Here is a 21,972-nt window from a genome sequence, read left to right as displayed (position 1 = left end):
GTAAAGCGCTCTGAAACCTGCAAGGGTCTTGTTTGCGGTATACAAAACAAACAAATAAATAAATAATATTCTCATAATTTCGGGCCACACAAAGATCTCTGCAATAGGTGTCTTGACCCGGTAGGATATTGTAAAATGCAGCCTCTTTGTGACCAATTAAGTAAACTAGAATAGATTTACTGTCACGTCTTGTCAATTTCTTTGCAGCAGATTTCTTTTTAAAAAGTAGAGTGGATTGTCAGACTCAACTTTTCAAGCTCCGCCTTGTGACTCCACCTTCTTTCCTCTTCACTCCTTGATCCCCCCCCCATGTACGGGTTCCCCTAGTAAATTGATTCTAATTCCAGCACTGTTGGACCCTATTATGTGTCTGACAGATTACGTGCAACTGGCTGAAAACTTCAATGCCTGGACCATGGTCTTAAGCGCTAAATAAATACATTTACATTTATTACTATTACGTAATTTTTCAGAAAACTCCTCAATAAATAATTACTTAGTCTAGTAGATTAGCGCTGCAAAGAGTTAAAACCGGGGATACATTATACACAACTTCCGTAAAAGGATAAGCGGTACAGTAGCCCTACAAACTCAGCAATACGAAGGAAAATAAACATAAATTTTAGGTTGGGGGCGGGAAGGTTCTGCTGGAACTACAATTTCCGGTAGCCTTACCTTCTCTAACGTGCGACGTGACTACGTTAAATGAGGCACCGCCCAATCCCTACTTTCGTTACAGGAAGCAGTCATCCATTTTTAGTAAGAAGCTGGTACTGTGGTAAGAGACCCAGGAAAGGGACGGGGCTAAATTCGCCGGCTCGGGCAGGTCTTACTACAGGCTGCAGGTCCAACTGGACCGTCCGACCTCTCTGCTTCTGGCTGCTTCGACAAGCACCCGAAGGCGGTGCCGCACCGGCCTAAGGAAGATTGGGGGCGGATGCGAGCCTGGACTGAGACTGACCGGAAGTGTGATCCGAGAGGCGTAAGTGGATGTTCTTGTTAGACTTCTTTCTTGATGCCCATCAATACACATTTCAGGCTGCCAGCAGTGAAGGGAAATATGCACTGTGGTCGGCATTGGGCCACATTTCTTTTATAAATGCATCATTGGATCTTGCGTTGCTCGTTCCTATTTAACTCAGAAATATACTATTATTATAAAATGGAGAATAAGAGGCCTGCAGTGCTTAATTATGACGATGGCGAAAAGACGAGACCGTGTAGTATTTTCCTTAGCTTTATAAATTACTTTGTTTCACCACTTGTGGATCTTTCTTGATGAACGGAAGATCTAGTCTTATTTTGTGGACGGTATACGGTGGTGGGGGCGCCCATTTGTTGGGTGGCCAACCATTTTACCCCCAGTCTGCTTAGCCATCAGGGTGACGACATCTGTTGACATCTTAAACTGCCTGGGTGAGGGTAGATGAATTGGAATTAGTATGCACAAGGACCGAAAACGCCCCGTGTCCTGAAACCTCTGTTAAGTTCTATGACCATAGGAAGCCTACCGAACTGTCAGTGATGCTAGCCCCTTCGGGTTAGGAGCAGTCCTGCTCCAACCGCAGGAAAACAACAAAGGGAACCCTGTAGCCCAGTGGTTCCCAAACTTTGGCCTCGTCTCCCCATTACAATATTTTCTTTTGTGTTCGTGTAAGTAATCCCTGCCTCTGTAGTGCATCCATTTTAATCCCTGAAAATAATTGGGATGAAGGTAGGGAGAATAGTACGTGTAATGCAAAGATATGTCTGCTCTCTCTTTTCGCAATATCTGTGCACCCTCAGGTTGTGCAGTGAATGCATCTGTTTGCTGTTCATGTGCGAGCAAACTGAAGCTGGACACATCCAGCCAAATCCAGGGACGCTGGGGTGCTGCGACGCACAGTTTGTGAACCCCTGGGCTTACATCTGTTAGTGATTTACACAGACTTCAATGAGGAATTGCAATGGCTTGTTCGCTTTGTGATTTTCCTTTCACATTATGACAGGTCAGTAGAATACCACTGAGGTTCATTTGGACACGAAGTCCACATCATTTCCAGTAAAGCTATTTATCAAGAAAGACAAAGCCTATTTTTGTAGCCATGGATTCATGTAATAAAGGCCAAGGCATTCAGAGTAATGCTGGTACTATACCTCAAATTAAGAAAGTTAGTGCTGTTAAATACTGTCTGCCTATATACAAACCACTGTAATTGGCAACAAAACAGCAGCAATAGCCACAGTATGGAGATGAAAGAAAAACTTTCACAATGCCTCTGAACCACAGGATTCCGTTGCTTCAGGTCAATCATTTGTATGCATCACTTCTGCAAGTCTTTCACTGTACTGACACATACATCAAATACTGTACTAAAAGCCAGCACATTTGTAATGGGATTAGGCTGCAGTGAAGGCATTTGAGCACCCATTAAAGTACTCAAAATGCATCAACTGAAAGGCAGAGTAAAAAGCCAGGACAGATAGTGTGGACAAAGCCAGGGATGTGGCTCCAGCACCAGAAAAAGCCATCAGCAAATACGGAAAAGCATACTGGGGAAAACTGTTATTCTGAAAAAGTACTGGACCTCTTGTTATGAGGCAGTCCTCCAGCTGCTTCTGGGTTAATCTTGATGTGATAAGATATATTTTAGACAAAACCTCCCTACCCATCTTTAATGAAAAAGGACAACATCCGCTGTTCCTCAGTGTTATCAATGATGGGCAAATATACAGCAGTGCTGTAAGGAAATTAAGACGCTTCTACTGTAGTCCTGAAGGAGCGACCAGTTTGGAATTGAATTACACTGGATCGCATTTAGTGCTAACAAAGTCAAACAGTGAAGGTATCCCATAGTAACGTGGGGGCTATGCAGCCCCAAATCTTTTGTCCTTCATAAACACTGGAAATAACTAACATAAATGAGAATATTCATCACTGTGGGCATTGGACACTGTGGACCACGATTCTTTTTTGAAAATACAGTGAATCTTAATGTCCTTGTGCCATCGACTTGGGAACGTCCTTTGAGACGAGATGCCAATTCCAGTGGCTTATGCTCATAATAAATACCAAACTGTTTCCTGTCCTGCTGCTTTCTTCGCGTGGGGATTGATAACACTTTCAATGAGGGAAACGTCTGCTACCCTGTGTTTCTTCACTTATGATAAATTATTACACTACGAGGCAGCAAGTGCACCACCTAGTGGTCGCCAGGCACTGAGCACCCAGCCTGCATTCCAGAGGCTGGTGTAATTCAGAATACATTATGATCTGCATCTGCTACTGCGGCGCCCTTGGCTGGTGTTGGTGGCGCACCAGGGTGCCGCGACGCACAGTTTGGGAACCACTGCTGTAGCCTATACCAGCAAGGCATCGACCATTACAGCGCAGAAAACGCGTTGATCACAGTTTTGTGTGGTGCAGATATTTTCTCGTTGAAGTAATTGGCCCGCCAGAATTGCTTGCCTCAATTATATCGGAAGACGTGTGTAGTGTGTTTCTTCCCTCGTAGGCACACTCAAACTCGAAACCGGTTGCTGGAACACGTAGATTGCTCTTTATTAGGTACGCCCTGGACATACAGGAAACATGTCTGATAAGCTTCTCCGCCACAGCAACTTTCTTTTACAGAATGCTAAACCATGGAACCTATCCTTGTCACATGTCCTTCTACATTCTCCCACGTAATAAGTATACAACCATACCCCCCCCCCCCCCCCCCCCCCCAAAAAAAATCCAACATCAGTACAATACATCAAGGAATATAACACCCCGAAGAAGTGGAAGAAAACACAAAAAAAGGCAGAATTAACCCACAACATAATCTTACAACCATCCCTGTAATTTCCCCTTCCATCTCTCGCAGTTTTACGTAGTCACCGTAGGATTCAGTGCATCCTCTCCTTCTACATCACCACCCATGGTACGCTCCACTGAAACTGCACTAGAAGTGCCTGCCACCCCCCCACCATCTGTGCCATAGAATGTTCCTCTGCATACTCAGCCATGTGTATCAATCAAAGGGAATTCCTACTTCCACTTATAGGCTTACCATCAGTCCTTCCACTGATCCATTGAACCGAAAGCCACACGCTTAAGGTTCCGCACTTTTCCACTCTTAGGTCTGACGGCATTTTGCAAACAGTCCCCTGCCTGTTCTGGGGCAAAATATTGGCTTTCGCACTTAGGAACCTAATTGGTTTTCTTCACACGTATCCAATCACCACTTGTACGTCAACTGGTTTGACTGCATGGACACTATTGTAGTTAGACTTACTCTTCATGTGTGCCTCTTCCAGTCTTTTTAAAAAACATTTTTTTAACTCTGTTCGGTGACAGTTGTTCCACCACACTGTCACGCAACCAGGCTGGAGTAAACTTAGACCTGGGTCTTTTTCCTCTCATAATCACAAATGGGGACAACCCTGTAGAATCATTCGCAGTGACCCTATTTGCCTACACCACTTTTTGCACAGCAATCCGCCAATCACACTGCTTCCCCACTGCACTCTGCCTAACCCCCTTGATCTTCTGGTTCAACCTTTCCATGCTGCCATTCCTACCGGGATTGTAAAGGGGTGTGGTCTTGTGTCTCACACCTACTTTCTCAAAATAGGTCTTTGCAGCATTAGAAACAAATTGCAAACCATTATCGTTTATCAATATGGCGGGAACACCTTCCGACCCAAAGGTTCTGGCGCAAAACTTTAAAACTGTGGCTATATCAGTTTTCTCCACTATATTCACCACAGGCCATTTTAATAAAAGATACATTAATAAAATCACATACTCTTGCAAATCCCCAACCAAACCTAAGTCCACAGCCACTTCCAATGTTTCTTCGGAATAAGGCACTCACTCATTGGTGGTCTCAAAGTCCGCAAAGATTTATCTGCAGAGCAGCGCATTTCACAGGTTCTGACAAACCTCTCCACTGTCTTGTCCACTCCCTGCATCAAAATAAATCTTTGACAACCAATTTAGTCCTTACTATACCAAAATGTCCCTCATGACGGAGACTAAAAATCCTTTCATGTAAATCACCTGAAGGAATAATCTTACTTCTTCCAAGATTCATGTATCTGTCTACCGACAGCTCAGATCTAACTTTCCAAAAAGATCCACTCCCATCAGCCAATTGTTGGGCTAGCCTTCCAACATATACTGCAAAATAATATGCAACCCATTATCCTCCCTCGGTTCATTTCCCAAATCTTCCTTTTTAATTGCTGGTGAGCCAGTCATGTACCAATGCAATCTTAAAGTCATTCCATTGGTCGTCCTCACTGTGTTCTAAAAGACCAGGCATTCTAGATAGGCAGTCGGCCACCCTATTATCCTTACCGGGAACATATACTATGCGATAGATACAATCCTTCATCCTCATTGACAACCTCATAATCCTGGCTGAAGAAGTAATACTCCTCTGTGGTCAGTAACTTAATGAGAGGTTTGTGGTCGCACTGGATTGTAACTGGTCTACCCCACGCAAAACCACAAAATTGTTCCAGGGCCATGCACATGCTAGCGCCTCCTTCTCAATTATAGGATATTTCTCTTCAGCTGGAGATAATGACCTAGACACAAACAGAATAATCTTATTTCTGTGCTAATACTGCCTCAAACCCTTTGTTATTCGCATCCGTTGTGATACAAACAATCCAAGGCTGGATCAAAACTGCTCAACGCAGCTACTCTTTCCATGTCATACTTAATTTTGTGAAACTCCTCTTCACATTATGAGTCCCACACAAACTTCACATGTTTTTTGAGCAATTTCCTAATGTTATACACTAGTGCACAAACAACAATTGATGGACAGAATGCAGAACAATGTCCTACATTCACCCCAGCACAGGGATCTGGACCTAAATCCATCGTTTTTTTGCTCACCATGCCATTCCAGTTTGAGCCCAGCCATATGCAAATCAGTCTTGACCCTGTGCCCAATGGGAACAGTCCAGCCCGAATTGCCAGGTCCTCCCTGGACTGGAAACAAGCATCCCAGGACCGTTTTCTGGGTTTCACCTCTCATCAGCGAGGATAGCTTGACTCCATTGGCATGGAGAGCACGGGACCCAGGTCTGGGCATACCTGTCCCACTCGGGGTGACAAATGCAAAAACAACAATTGTTGCTCAGAATACAAAACAATGTCATACGTTCACCCCAGTACAGAGATCTAGGCCTAAATCCATCGTTTTATTTGCTCACCATGCCATTCCAGTTTGAACCCAGCCATATGCAAATTAGTCTTGACCCTGTGCCCAATGGGAACTGTGGGTGAATGTTTGCATTCTTCAGCATTCCGTCCATCAATTGTTTCATTTGCATTTGTCGCTCAAAGTTGGAAGGGTATGCCTAGACGTGGGTCCAGTGCTCACTGCGCCACTGGATTCAAGCTAGCCTGGCTGATGAGGAGTGATGCCCCGAAACCGGTCCCAGGATGCTTGTTTCCGGTCCAGGGAGGACCTGGCTTGGTAGTACGGGATGGACTGTACCCATAAGGAACAGGGTCAAGACTGATTTGTATATGGCTGGGTCGACCCTGGGGTGGTGTGATGAGCAAAAGAATGATGGATTGAATCCAGATCCTTGTGACTGGGGGTAAATGTTTGCATTGTTCAGCATTTCGTCCATCAATTGTTTCTTTTTAATGTTATACACTGTCTGCAAAATTTTGGATGAATTTCGAGCAATACTCAGCCATCTCAAAAAAAGAGCTCACTTCATCCATACTTGCAGTCACTGAGGCCCCAGTGATACCACTGATCAACGAAGGCTTGGGTTTCACCCCCTTTTCACTAATCACATGCCCAAAGTAAGTCACATTCCTCTCTGCAAACATGCACTTGTTTAACTCTACAGACAGTCCCTTGCTTTCCAGTGTACTCAAAATATCTGCAACCTCACGTCATGCTTTGGTCTGTTCTCCCCAAATACTAAAATATCGTCCTGGAAGAACATCTCTCCCCTCTCTTTTTCAACCAGCTTATAAATTAGACGCTGGAAAACAGCCACTGCTGATGCCAGGCCAAATATGAATACGTTTAAACTGAAAACACCCAAAGGGTGTGATAAATGACGGGAGCTTCCTGGACATAGGCATGAGCACAATCCGATGATAAACAGCTGAGAGGTCTATAGTTGAGAGCCCCTTTCAAGAACAAGACTATCTCCATGATCTTTGGTATAGGAAAGCGATCAATGATATTATTGTTAAAGTGTCGCAAATCCACACAGACGGATTTTGCCATTACTACAGCATGCAACCACAATTGGCGAAATCCAATCAGAACTCTTAATTGGTTCGATTACATCCAGCTCCACTAGCTTGTCCATCTCTTTCAAGACCTCCTCCCATTCCATCAATGGCACCATCCTTAATTTATGTACTTTAGTAGTGGCATCACTCTTGAGCACAATTTTGTGCTCAAAACCATGTAGCATTTTGTAGTAGTTTCTAATTAGCATAAGCATGCTATTCTTACATACTCATAGTCCTATGATGTCACTGTCATGGCAATAGTGTCACTGTTTGAATCCAGGAGGTTGTCAGTTCCTGGAAGCTGTGGAGATGAACAGTCAATAAAGTAGTTGCTCTCACACTTACCTGGCCCTGTGTGATCACTACAAAATTGGCGACGAGTTGGGCGTTCCTCTCTCCACCCACGTGTGCAGCGCGGTTTCCTGTACTTCCAGTCCTTTTTCCTGTGTTTCCAGTCTTCATGGATTTACACTTGTGACTGGTCTACCACAGCACAGCGGTGAACCACCATTCCTGGATGTTGGCAGTAAGACTTCGCTTCATATCATCCATAAAGGATTATACAGGTATTTTTCCTGGCTTATTTACATTTCTGGCACTTCTGGTGAGCCACGTCTGCGTTCTCCTCAAGACTGGTGTGTGCTAATATTGGAAAAGATACCTTCTGTGACTGTCACAAGTTTGCAGTTATGCTTGTGCTGCAATTTTGAAATTCAGTTTTCAAGTCAGTGTGCTGGAAAAGAGAGAAGCGATTGTGTGTTTTCTCTTGTACTCTTGGCATTCAACCGTTGGAATTCATTCGGAGAGATCCTGTGCATACCAAGGATTTTCCCAAGTGATAACGTCTTTGAACGTGCTTCTAGAGACAGTGGCCACAATTGATGGTTCGGCATTAGCTTCCGTGTCTCCTCGACGCTTCAATTCGTTTCCTTGGTAACTGGCATCTGTGATGAGCAGTCCGTCCTTTCAGCGTGTCATATGAGGTTTCCTAGGCGACGGCTTGTGACGCTTCTGCGGAGTGTTCTTCTCTTTACTCACCAGGAAGCTGGAAAACGGTGCGTGGTGTCAGCGTGTCACCGGAGGTTTCCATGATGACTATAAACAAAAGGAGTCACAGTGGAACAATTTATCTTAATAAAAACACAAGTATGTGAATATACATTTAGATTGAGTTATGACAACACCTTATTGAGATACACAAATGACCTCATTTAATCGTATTCAGTATAGAAAAGGGTCAATATTTCAACCTATTACATAGACAAATGCATGTCATAGTCATCATTTTCAATTACTAAGGGTGTAAGTGATGTGAAAAGTGCAACATAAATCGGGATAAGTGCAGACAAAGTGAAGGGGAAGGTCGTGTGTTTTAGAAACATCCAAAATTAATTTGAAGACCTAACCTGCCACTAAAATGGCAATAACACAAATGTAATAACATTAGCAAGAAAAGCAGTTGTACAGTCACTGTCAGTCTTGTGTATTGGAGCCGGTCGGGCCCACTCCACAATTAACCCAGCATGAGTTTTCCTTGCTGTAGCTGGTGTAAGTCCTTCTTCCCTACCCCCCGTTGGTCCTGAAGAAGACCCCGCTTCCAAGATTTCCTAATTGCTGGCTCGATTAGGGGTCGAAACGTCGACGACTTTTCCCTTTGTTCAATACACAAGACTGACAGTGACTGTACAACTGCTTTTCTTGCTAATGTTATTACATTTGTGTTATTGCCATTTTAGTGGCAGGTTAGGTCTTCAAATTAATTTTGGATGTTTCTAAAACACACGACCTTCCCCTTCACTTTGTCTGCACTTATCCCGATTTATGTTGCACTTTTCACATCACTTACACCCTTAGTAATTGAAAATGATGACTATGACATGCATTTGTCTATGTAATAGGTTGAAATATTGACCCTTTTCTATACTGAATACGATTAAATGAGGTCATTTGTGTATCTCAATAAGGTGTTGTCATAACTCAATCTAAATGTATATTCACATACTTGTGTTTTTATTAAGATAAATTGTTCCACTGTGACTGTTTTTTCATATACGAATCTATACACCCGAGTCCAGTGGTCTATCGGGTTCACCCCATTGAAACATAAACATATAAACAAAAGGAAGCGCGTCATCAGAGGTATCCCATTGCATCAAATCTGCCCAGCAACGCAGCGTTTCAGCGGCGTGTCTCTATCGTTAAGGAGAGACTGCTGACATCAGCACGTCATCTGCGTGCAGCAGACCAGCGTTTCATTGTTTACCACTTTAGGGAGTCTACGCAGTGCGGTAAGGTTTTTCGTTTACATCACGTTTATCCAGCAGAGTAGTGTTTCAGGGGTGAGCGTTTACACTCCAGTCCTCCTGTTTTTTTTGGTTTGTTGCGGTTACCAAAGCATTTCCTTGAGGAGCAGCATGTGATATGTGTACTTTGACTATGGAGTCAAATAAACTGTTTTTAAACTGTTCTTGGACTGTACTCAATACGTCAAAGATTGAGCTGCGAGAAGGTGGAATTCAATACAGTGACAGTTTTTCAACAAGAAACCGAGACTGTTGTTGTTATTTTTTGTTCAATCAAGCTAGTTTAAACATTTTGTTTAATTAGTTAAACCAAACAGCAACGTATCTATTTTCACTGCAATATTTATTATAGTCTGTTTCATAATTTATATCTTCTTTTCCTTCACTATTAGTAAGCATTGTTCGCAGGTAGACCATTTACTGTCAAATTGTCCATTTTCAAAACTAACATATTTTTTTCAACAGGTAGTACTTAAACAGTGTGTCTTTTATTGCCATGCAGAATGTACAACCCCCCCCCGCCCCCTTCCTTTTTAAAATTTTTTTTTTTTTTTTTTTTTTTTTTTTTTACAGCTTCCAGGTGATCCACTTGTTAGGTGGAAAGTGTGGTATAGAGCCGTTGAGAAATATTTGGGCGCTATGGGGGGGTTCAAGGTTCAGTGCAGAAAGAAAGCGCTTCATTTTAGAACACAATTTGGGGTTTGAAGGTCAAGCTGTTTTAGAACATCTTCCTCCTTCAATTGAAGTTCCGGGCCAAGAGGAATTAAGTGTTTATGATCAAGCTGACGCTATGCTTGAGAAACAGTTTTACGTTGAGAGCAGCATAGTTGTTGCTAGGCACAAATCTTTTACTAGAAAACAAGAATGTGAGGAGAGTATTGTCATATGTAGCTGCTTTGCGCATTCTCGTTTCTGAATGCGAATTTGAACATTTTACATCCCAGCTGATACGTGACCAAATTGTTGTACACTGCTGGGAGAAAAAAGTTCAAGAAAAGTTACTTTCTTTAAAAAATCCGTCTCTAGATGAGACAATTGCTATTGTCAAGAGTATTGAACTCTCTCAAAAAGCATCCAATGAACTCAAAGCTGAGAAGAATACTGTAGCTGTAATCAAAGAACATAAGGATGTGAGTGAAAAAAATCAGACAAAACTAAGCAGCAATTTGAACAAAGAAGTAACCGGTTTGTGTCGAATAAGGTTGAGAAGAAATCTTACTCAAAGAATGTATGTAACAAGTGTTGGTTTCCTTTGCATTTTCCCAATTCCAAGGTGTGTCCGGCCAAGAATGCTTCTTGTCGTAAATGTGGGAAGCAAGGTAATTTCACAAAAATGTGTGGGTTCCGGGGGGAGTATAAATGTTGTATGTTCTGAGGAACCTAAGAGTGATTCCAGTTGCTTAGTTGTTAGTTCCCTTACTGATTTTGTAGTGGTAGTTCAGGATGATTCCGAGGATTGTGTTGATCCCATTGTAGATGTATTGGTTGATGGGAATTGTCTGCACCTACTGGTGGATTCTGGAGTGGGGATGACGATGATTACGGATGCGTTATTTGAAAGTACGTGGGGGATCAAACCTCTCAAACCACCTGACAGAAGTCCTGTCTCTTATGAAGGGAGGAAGATTGATTTGACTGGTTTCTTTGAGACTTCTTTGGGAAGGTTTATATAGCCAAAAACGGTCTCAACATCCTGGGTTGGTACCACCAGGGTTTGTTCGGTATGACTCTCAGACCTGGTACTTCTGAACAGGTTTCTTTGGTGGGTGAGCAACCTGAAGGAGGGAGTCTAATCTCTTGGTCCTTGAAGTTTCCAAAAGTCTTTATGGATAGACTTGGCTGTGTTCAAGGATTCAAACATTTTATTAAGCTCAAGGAGGGAGCACTTCCCCATTAAACACAAACGATGTAATGTACCCTTCAGTATCAGGGATGACCTCTCTTTGGAACTTAAGAAAATGTGTGAGGGCGGGGTTATTGAACCCATAGAGTCTTCCCTTTGGTAAAGTCCCTTGGTCGTCGCAAGAAAAAAAAAATGGTAATCTCAGGGTGTGTACTGATTTGCGCAGTGTCAATAGAGAGATTTGGATAGACTTGCACCCTCTTCCCCATATTGACGATATACTGTCTGAATTTGCAGGTGCCAAATTGTTTTCAAAAATGTATTTAGCATCCGCCTACCACCAGGTAGAGCTTGACCCATCTTGCAAGCATCTAACCGCTTTTGTATCACCGGTTGGTACTTCCAATTTAGGAAGATGCCTTTTGGGCTAGGTTCGGCAGCTTCAGTTTTCCAGCGTGTGATGGAAAAGTTATTGGAGGGTTTCTCAGATACGGTTGTCTTCCAAGATGATATTTTGGTTGCTGGAAAGAACAAGGAGTTGCATGACAGAAATCTTGCTAATGTTTTGGGGAGATTGGAAGGTAACGGCATTGTTGCCAACAAGCTCAAGTGTGTATTTGGTGTTGATTCCATTGATTACCTGGGACATCGTATTTCTGGAGATGGTATAGTGCCAAAGGAAGGTCTCAGTGATGCTATTTCTGATGCCCCTTTTCCTACTTCAAAAGAACCGGTATCTTCTTTCCTAGGCTTGTGTGAATTTTACACGAAATTCATTTCTAATTTCGCTGCAAAGACTGTCCATATGAGGGAGCTGCTCAAGCAAAAAGTTGCATACATTTGGGATGATTTGTGTCGGGGAGAGTTCGTACAGATCAAAAAAGAGCTAGCTTCATGCAACATTCTCACCCCGTTTGATCCTCTTTTTCCATGCACGGTGTCTGTTGATGCGAGCCTTGATCGTCTTGGTGGTATGATATCTCAGGTTAAGCATGGAAAGGAGTTTACTTTGGGTTTCGCTTCATGAGCATTACGCCCGATCGAAAAATTATTCCGTTATTGAACGAAAATTTGCTTGCATGCTGCTGGGCTGTTAAACGCTTCAAGTGTTTTTTGTCGGGGAAAGCGTTTACTCTTCTCACTGACCACAAGCCTCTCATTCCTATTTTAGAAGGTAAGATTGTCAAAGACCATATGCCCAGATTTGCTAGGTTAAGCTCGAAATTATTGCAATACAATTTTGGAGTAGCACATATTCCTGGTGGGGGTAACACAAGAGCTGATTATTTATCTAGGTCTCCTTTACCATTAGGTAAATTTGAACATGACCATGATGCTGATGAAGAATGTTTGATTGCTGCTGTTTGTGGAGTGAGTTGCTTCACTGAAAGTGATTGGTTTCGTGCTATGGAGTTAGATCCTCTGCTTAAGAGGGTGAAAGAGTTCATTGTTTCAGGGTGGCCCAAAGAAAAGCATCTGGACAATAGTTTACATGCCTTTGCTAAAGTATCTGATGAACTTACATTGGAGGGTGGAGAAATAATCATGCGTGGAGATAAATTTGTTCCTCCAGAATCTCTTAGATGTTGCATCGTTGATTATGGTCACGAGGGACACCTGGGAAAGACAAACACTAAAAAAAGAATTCGCAGTGTTTACTGGTGGCCTTCCATGGACCGTCAAATCAATGATGTGGTGGAGATGTGTATTACATGTTCCACGAGTGATATGGTTGTAAAAATTGTTTCACCTCTGGTACAACAAATTGAGGCACCTGAGGATCCCTTGATGAAGTGGGACCTTTCAATGTTCTGGGGAAAAAAATAAAAATTTGCTCTGGTTGTCGCTGATTATTTCAGCAAATGGTGGGAGGTTCATTTTATGACATCCCAACTCACAAGAAGTTATCAGGTTTCTCCAAAGTTTGTTTGCCCGAGAGGGTTTCCCCAAAGAGATCATATCTGATAATGGGGTACAATTTACTTCTAAGGAGATGTCTCAGTCTGGCATCACCCACTGGCGTGTGGCCTTGTATCACCCACAGGCCAATGGTTTTATTGAGCGCAACAACCGCATTCTTGTTCAGTGGGCTGTTTCCTCTTGCATTGACATCAAAGAAGCTGTCCAGAGTATTTTGTGGGCACACCACACTACTCCCAGTTCCATCACAGGTTCTAGTCCCTTTGCTTTACTAAGAGGTAGAGAAGCTTCATTTCACATGTGTCCTGCTTGGATGAAAAAGTGGGGTTTGGTGTCAAAGTGCCAGGAGACACAGGGAGGCGGAGACTTACAATTCTTTCCCACAGTCCCAACACAGCATGCTGTTCCTGAAGTGTCTAATTTTAAATCTTCGGTTTCAGTGGGGGATTGGGTCAGGATCAAGTCTCCTCTAAATGTTCCTAAGGGGCTTTCCAAATTTAGTCCATCTGTCAGGGTGGATTCTAGTTCCCGTTTTGCTGTTAGTCAATGGGAAGAATTGGTGGAATCTTTCTAGGATATATAAGATTCCAATGAAGGTGGTTCTTCAATTGGGTCTTGAGACAAACAACACCGTCCAGTCGGACCCTGCCATTGTGCATGAGAGAACGCCTCATTCTTCCCAGGTTGGGAAGTCCTCTTGGAAATATGTTCCCCCTGGAGGAGTGGTAGGACTAGTGTCCCGCCAAAACGTTTAAACCTATAAATTCTGTATGTTTTTACCTTATTATTATTCTGTTTATGCATTGCAATAACATCTTGGGATCTCTTTGAGTTATGTTCTTCCTCGGAGGAGTGGTATATTGTTCTGCCAATACGTTTAATTCTTTTTGTCTCTTATGTTCTTGCTTTTGGATTATTATATGTATCTGTTTTTTAGTTTTTTTTTTTTTGCTCTGTGCTTACATTGTTCTTCTTTTTCTCCTCGTTCCTATGTCCTTGTTTTTGTTCTTTTATGGAAAGAGAGGAGATGTTGTAGTAGTTTCTCATTAGCATAAGCATGCTGTTCTTACATACTCATAGTCCTATGATGTCGCTGTGCTGGCAATAGAGCGTTACTGTTTGAATCCAGGAGGTTGTCAGTTCCTGGAAGCTGTGGAGATGAACAGTCAATAAAGTAGTTGCTCTCGCACTTACCTGGCCCTCTGTGATCACTACACATTTCCAAACCTTTGCTGAAAACTTTCAGGAACTTTTGTTTCATGTCCTTCCCCACAGAATTACCTTCATCCAACAGCTTTTCTGCGCTCTTGGGGTCCAGAACTATATGTAGGGGACCTTAATACTGCCATTCCAGGAAAGATGGTTCTCGGTTTGCTACATACAGTTTACCTCTTGTCTGTTGACCCTTAAAACAAGGGTCAACCACCGGAAGCCCAAAATGTAAATTATTTCCCCAGTTTAACTTTCAGGATTAATGTCGGATGGAGATGTGTGTGCCAACCTTCTGCACAAACTTGTTCTTCCATATATCCTCAGTGAAAATAGTATGGGAGATCCAAAATTCACATATATCCTGATAGGACATCTCCTATCATGACAGCTTACCTTTGGCATTTCACTTACTAATGTTCAGGACAAATTTTTCTTGTAAACTCATGAAACTGTCCAATTTTGTAGTTTCTTGCGCAGTTGCACTCTCACTTGGACCTTCATGGATGCGTTTTACTTTACTCTTTATTATTATTTTTTTTGCACACCTTTGCAAAGTGACCCATAATGCCACAACTGCTGAATTTATGCTTAAGTGCAGGACATGTCTTACGATCCGACAGATGTTGCTTGCTGTAGCAATGATGACCTCTTCTATCTTTACCCATATTTTTCTTTGGCACACTTTTTTTTTTTTTTTTATTATTTTTTTTTTTTTGGATGTTTCCCCACTTTACGAGCCATCACTTTGCAAATACATTCTAGCTCCTTATTGGATTGTTTTAATTGTGTGACACGTCTAACTGAAATCTATGCCTTGCGCGCTTTGGATGTTGCCGCCTCAAGTGGATAATCCCCCATAATCGCTCCTGAATGACTGGGCTGTTGGTGTGTGTGACTAACTGATCCCTTGTCGTCATGAAGGACTCTGAATTTATAATCGATTGCCAATTTCTTCAAGTGTGCCACATAGTCATTCACAGACCCCCACCCCATACTTTGTTAGCCCTGGAAAAATCTAAATCTAGTAATGGCAATACATACTTTCAGCAAAAATATATGTTCGTGGCATATGAGCTGCAGATCACACACTTAGATTAGTAGATCGCCATCTGGTGTTGGGCTCGGATGCTTGCAGGTTGTTGTTGTCTTCGGAAGAAGTCTATGGTCACGAGATAGGTGACTCCTCCCTTGGACTACAGTGCGCATGGGCATCCACTCCATCCTCAGATTGTTTTTTTCCGCCATTGGGTTCGGATGTAACTTTTCCAACTCCGGTTGAAAATCTCAAATACAAGCTTTTCGAAGCGAAAAAACTTCTACAACTATATCGAAGCACCTTCACTCAACATCGAATTCATCGGCTCGATTCCGGACGTCGACGCGGGCTGCTGGGCCTATCCACGCCGTGAGGCCTACGGCTCATGGAAAGGACGCTGTTTAAAAAATGCCCCCAGTGTGGAGCAAAATTTCCGCACAGTGACCATCCCAAAGTCTGCAACCTGTGCCTATCACCGGAACACGACGAAGCCAGCTGTCCAGCCTGCACAGCATTTCGATCCAAAAAGACCATTCGGGATCGAAGAGCTTAACGCCATATCATGGCACAGAGACCAGCTCCGGAACCAGTAAACATCTTCGAGGGTTCCGATGTCCCGGAAGAGGATTCCGAGGAACTTCAAATCATCTCCGAAGCAGACGACTCAGACGACCCCATTACTCCGGGGCAACGCGTGAGTACCACTGCCCCTGCCCCAACCCCTTCAAAACCTAAGGCATTGGTCAAGACTTCGCCAGCTGGCCTCAGTCGAGACCGATGACACCCTTCAGAAGCCCCGCCTCCGGGCTCGTCTCCGAAGAAACATACGCCTTCCAGTGGCTCGGGCCCGAGTAAGCCGCATGTAATTGTACCCCCGGCACCGAAGACAAAAGACCCCTCGCCAAAACATCGAGGCCCATAGATAAATCGGCACCGAAAGTTCCCAAGCCGAAAGACTCCACTTCGGCACCGAAACCTTCATCGGCACCAAAACCGCCGGCTAAGGACTATAATACACCTCCTAAAGCCAAAGACTCTGCCGATCAACCAAAACCTCGATCGGAACCGAAAAAATCGGCGCCAAAATCTGTTCCTGAAGAACAAGAACTTTTCCATCCAGATCCAACACAAAAAAGGATCTATATTAATCCAAAGACTGGACATGTCACTGCAGTGCCATGTAAGAAGCGGAAACTGGACACAACACCTGCCCCAGTTCCTATAAAAAAGGACTCGGCAACATCACCTATTCCTCCTTCCTCTCCCATACGACCTTCTACCCCACCACCTCTGCCTACACCACCCTTACCTCTACCATCTCCATCACATACACCACCTCCACAGGATGATGATGATGACCTAGGGGGAGGTGGTGATCCTTATAATACTAATGATCCATTCAAGGATCCAGATACTGAACCATTGGATGATTGGGCATACCCTCTACCAGATATACCTGACCCTACACCATATCCCTCCAAACCATCACCTCCAGATGACCACCTGGCGTTTGGACAACTAGTAAACAGAGCAGCACTTTATCATGGCGTCACCATGCACTCTGATGCACCCGAAGAAGACTTCCTCTTAGACACTTTTGAACAGTCTCAGACATATGCTTAAAGGGGTGATAAAACACGCCACAGAAGTATTTAAAGACCCCGTCCGTGCCAGGGTGCTTAACCCAAGAATTGAGAAAAAAATATAGACCTGCCCCAGAAGATCCTTGTTACATCAAAGGGCAGCTCCCTCTGGATTCTTCGGTCGTTTCCAACGCAAGGAAACGCGCCAACTCCCAAACCACGGGAGACACACCACCCTGGGACAAAGAATCCAAACTATTAGAAGCCTCGGGCAAACGGGTAGCAGCACAAGCTGCTAATCATTGGCGTATTGCCAATACGCAAGTCCTATTAGCATGCTACGATAGGGCTCACTACGATCAGTTGGAGAATCTGCTCCAACACCCGCCAGACCAATACAAGACCCAGGCAAATGACCTTATACAAGAGGGGAAACTTATCTCGAACGCGTCAATTAAATGTGCACTTGACACCGCCTCTCGAGCACTAAACACAAGTGTACTCCTTAGACGCCATGCCTGGCTACGAATTTCAGGCTTTAAGCCAGAGGTACAAAGTACCATACTTAGCCAACCTTTTACCAAGAACAGCTGTTTGGGCCAGCAGTTGACACTGCACTCGAAAAAATGAAAAAAGACACCGAGACTGCTAAGTTCATGGGAGCATTGCAGTCTCCACAACCACGTGGCTCCTTTCGACGCTCCTTCTACAGAGAAGCCTCTAAGAATATCGGAGCAGACACCTCCTCTACGTTCAAAACATCTACACAAACATCTCTTAATAGAGGATATTTTAGAAGAGGATATAGAGGAAACAGCAAGGGACGAGGTCGAGGCAATACCAACACTCATACCTCCCCCGCCACAAAACAGTGACTTTCCTCCACTCCCCCCAGACCATTCCACTACAGTCGGGGGAAGATTCACAGTTCCTACCTGTCTGGAACTCCATCACAACAGACAAGTGGGTAAGACAAATTATCCAGTATGGTTACTGCCTGGAACTCACCACTACCCCATCACACATACCACCCAAGCAGCGTTCCGTGTCACCAGACCATCTTGCGCTCCTCAAACAAGAAGTCCTCTCATTGCTTCAAAAACACGCAATAGAACCAGTTCCCTTACAACATCAGGGTACAGAGGTATACTCACTGTACTTCCTAATCTTCAAAAAGGACAAGACACTAAGACCAATACTCGACCTCAGACTCCTAAATCTGTACAAAAACTCAGATCATTTCCATATGATCACTCTTCAACAAGTACTCCCATTACTACAACAATGCGATTTCCTTACGACACTACATCTCAAGGTCGTTTATTTCCACATTCCCATACATCCTGCTCACAGGAAGTACCTAAGGTTTGTGGTGGACGGACAACACTATCAGTTTACAGTCCTTCCATTCGGGGTAACAACTGCGCCCAGAGTATTCACCAAATGTCTAGCAGTAGTAGCAGGGCATCTCAGAAGACAACAAATTCATGTCTTCCCGTATCTAGACGACTGGCTAATAAAAGCCAACTCATTCAACAAATGCGTTCTACACACTCACCGAACTATTCAAATCTTGCACAACTTGGGATTCACAATAAACTACCCCAAGTCTCATCTCCAACCCTCCCACACACATCAATATCTGGGAGCCACCATAAATACCTCCAAAGCCCTAGCATATCCCAGCCCAGCCAGGATAGCCAATATACAAGCTCTCATCGTAAAATTTCAAACCCAACACTCTCTTCCAGCAAGAGTGTTCATGCAACTCGTAGGCATGATGGCGTCATGCATCTTCATTGTGCCTTATGCAAGACTTCAAATGCGTCCCTTGCAAGAGTGTCTAGCACGTCAGTGGAATCAGGCTCACGGACAACTAACAGATCTGGTGTTGGAGGACAGCCGCTCACATCGCTCTCTAAAATGGTGGAACACAATAAACATGTCCAAAGGGCGGCCGTTCCTCGAGCCTCTTCCACAAATAGTGCTAACAACGGACACATCACTCACGGGATGGGGAGCCCATCTCCTAGGACACACCACTCAGGGCAAATGGACCACTCAACAGAAAGTGCTCCATATCAATTACCTGGAACTACTGGCAGTATTCCTAGCACTAAAATCATTCCAAATACACCTCCAGAACAAAACTGTCCTCATCCGGACGGACAACATGACAGCCATGTATTCTATACATAAACAAGGAGGCACACATTCTCTCCAGCTGTCCCAGCGAGCACAGAACATTTGGAGATGGGCCACTCCCCAGAACATATACCTGCTTGCAGAACACCTTCCAGGAGTTCACAATCAGATTGCCGATCTGTTAAGTCGACAGATTCCACAGATCCACGAATGGGTATTGCATCCAAAAGTCCTACTCCCCTTTTTAGGTCTCGGCTCGAAGGCTGCACTTGCGCAGTCTCGATCCGAGATTTAATGACTTGGAGAAGAGGGGTTTGAACCCGCCCCTCTTCTCCCCTGGCTGGCCTCTTGAATGCTGGCCAGCCATTGGAGAAGAGGTCCGTCACTCCGAACAGGCCCCGTTTTTTTCGGATTCGGAGGCGTGTTTTTTTCAAGCACTCCTAATTATCTCCTCCAGCCAATGGCAAGAGGAGAGTAAAGGAAAACGCGCCCCTGAATTCCAAACCGCCGCTGCGTTTCTCCGAGGCATTTCTGCTTCGCCTCGGAGAAAGGCGGTGGTGTCCCGGCGTCCCTGAAGGAGCGTATTGGGCCCAACAACCCCGTGGTGTGGGAGGGAGAGGCATGCCCCCTCGAAGTGCAGCTTCCCGTTGGAGAACCGGGCAGGCGCCAACCCTGTAAAATATTCATGCCCGGCGTCCGTAATGACAGCTTCTTTAGTGATACGAGCCGAGGCTCCGTGAACCCGCAGTGCGCAGCCAATTATTGTATGGAAAGTTGTAGCCTCGAACACACCGCCTGTTCGCTTTAACTCTCGATTATACGGTAACATTATTTTATCGTTCCCTTTCAGGCTATTGGTGTATTATAAGGCACTTGTAACTCCATAAATGCCTTAGAGCATGTCGTTGTAACTACTACAACGCTTTATTTCCTGTCCTTCTGAGAGCCGGTAATTGAGCTGACAGTCAGTCCCGTCTCCCCACCCACCCCCGCTGCGTCACTAGGTCGAGGTTTTAAACTAAACTTAAAAAAAACACAGCTTGAATCCTCCGCTGGCCAAAAGAGCACACCGACCTCTTCATCTCCATTCAGACAATTCGCTTCTGAATTGAGGGTGGGTCTTAAACAAACACACACTTAGCCCCCAAGAATGCGGATTGTTCTCTCGCATTCATGGGCTCCCGGGGAGGGCCTGCCCAGTAAACCTTTTTAGGGTTTACCAAATGTCAACAGCCATTTGGTCTTTTATGTTCCAGCAGCTGCATTCATGCCCAGCACATGGCTTTAAAAGAGCAGCGGCCATTTGCTGTGTTCAGCCGCCCGAGGAGCACTCGTCTACGAATCGGCGTCGTGTGAGGCATTCGGCAGCCACTAACGTTAAGTGAACACACAACTCCAGGAAGTTACGTGTAAACCGCAGACCGCGTGCTCCAAGCCAACCAGAACTTTGATAACTTGATCGTCATTACCTACAATCGACTCCAGACAATTGTGTGCGTACAGGGACACCTACCTGTGTGGGGATTCTATTTTTAAACCTGACTATGGCCATGACAATTGGATTTTACTAAAATTACCGATTTTGCCTCTTTGAGCCAACACTCTTTATTCAATGGTTTGTTGTACTATTCACGGTTTTACTTCCGCCCACCACAGCCTACATGCCCCGACTTCCAAATGGCACTTGACTGCCTGGTTATCGCTGTTCTCAGGAAAACTGTTAACGGCATGGGACTAATAGCTCTATTTGAATATCATGCGTTGTTGCTCAAAGCAAAACAAAAACATGTCACTTGCTCGGGTGACATTTTGAAACAAACACGGCAGCCACAACTGCAGCGAGTGTTGTATTTTTCATAGCAACAACAATGACAGTTTTCTCTGAGAACATGACACTTCTTCAAATATCAGAGGATGTCTCACCTGCTCAAGGGACTCCTGTACTGTCACTGAAAGGGAAGGTCACAGACTGGCTGCATGATTTCTCGCCTATCAAAATGTTGTGGCGGAGTGCATGCACACTAAATGCTGCAGGCTGAGGGAAATCGTTCCTTTCATCTCAGAAGGAAGTGACAGGGAAAACATCTCTTCGTTTGACAGTACTAACCTGTAGGGCTAAAAGTTCAGCCTCGAGCTTGTCTGAAGCAAAATTACCTATGTTAAAATAGGGCTGTTTCGCCATAAGTGCATACAAAATTTCAGACATATCGTTGGCCTTGTAATGAATATCATTCAAAGACAGGAAGCGAAATGTGCATGATAATGAGAACTGATCCTAACCGCAGCAAGGTCAAAGACCCGGGTTCTGTCTTCAGAGTTTCACCAGTATCATTGCAGTTTTATAAGGCAGCAGCCTTTCTTGTTGTTGGGCTTAGTCTGCTTGACTTAACAAAATACACTGTAACGTTTGCAAGAATCTCTTAAAAACCAGAGGAAATCGAATCCTACTACAGGAGTCGGCTACAGTAATAACAAGCATTTACAATGCAACGGTCTCTGCATTGGTAAAGTTAGAGCTATTGGCATTGCTCATGACATTATTTTAGTTTGTTTTTGTTTGTCAATAGCTTAATCAGTGTGTGTGTAGGTGGTCCTGTGTGTGGGTGCAAATGCAATAGGTCTCGCATTTGAGACTGATTAAGCTATTGACATTGTAAATAACAATGCCGTTTCTTTAAATG

The 21,972-nt window shown here is 44.1% G+C and overlaps 1 protein-coding gene across 2 annotated transcripts in view; it reads left to right on the top strand.

Moving 5' to 3' along the window:
* Positions 1-722: 722 nt before the first annotated feature.
* C11H2orf42 (chromosome 11 C2orf42 homolog) overlaps positions 723-21,972 on the top strand; it is a 287,883-nt gene continuing 266,633 nt past the window's right edge. Inside the window, exon 1 of one of the 2 annotated variants that reach the window (XM_085636210.1) lies at positions 723-982. The gene's annotated coding sequence lies outside the window, so the exon portion shown is untranslated. The remainder of the gene's footprint in view (positions 983-21,972) is intronic. The other variant, XM_085636211.1, reaches the window with a different exon arrangement.

This window comes from Triturus cristatus, chromosome 11 (assembly GCF_964204655.1).
Source record: "Triturus cristatus chromosome 11, aTriCri1.1, whole genome shotgun sequence".
Classification (NCBI taxonomy): domain Eukaryota; kingdom Metazoa; phylum Chordata; class Amphibia; order Caudata; family Salamandridae; genus Triturus; species Triturus cristatus.
This window is presented reverse-complemented; position numbering and strand designations above follow the sequence as displayed.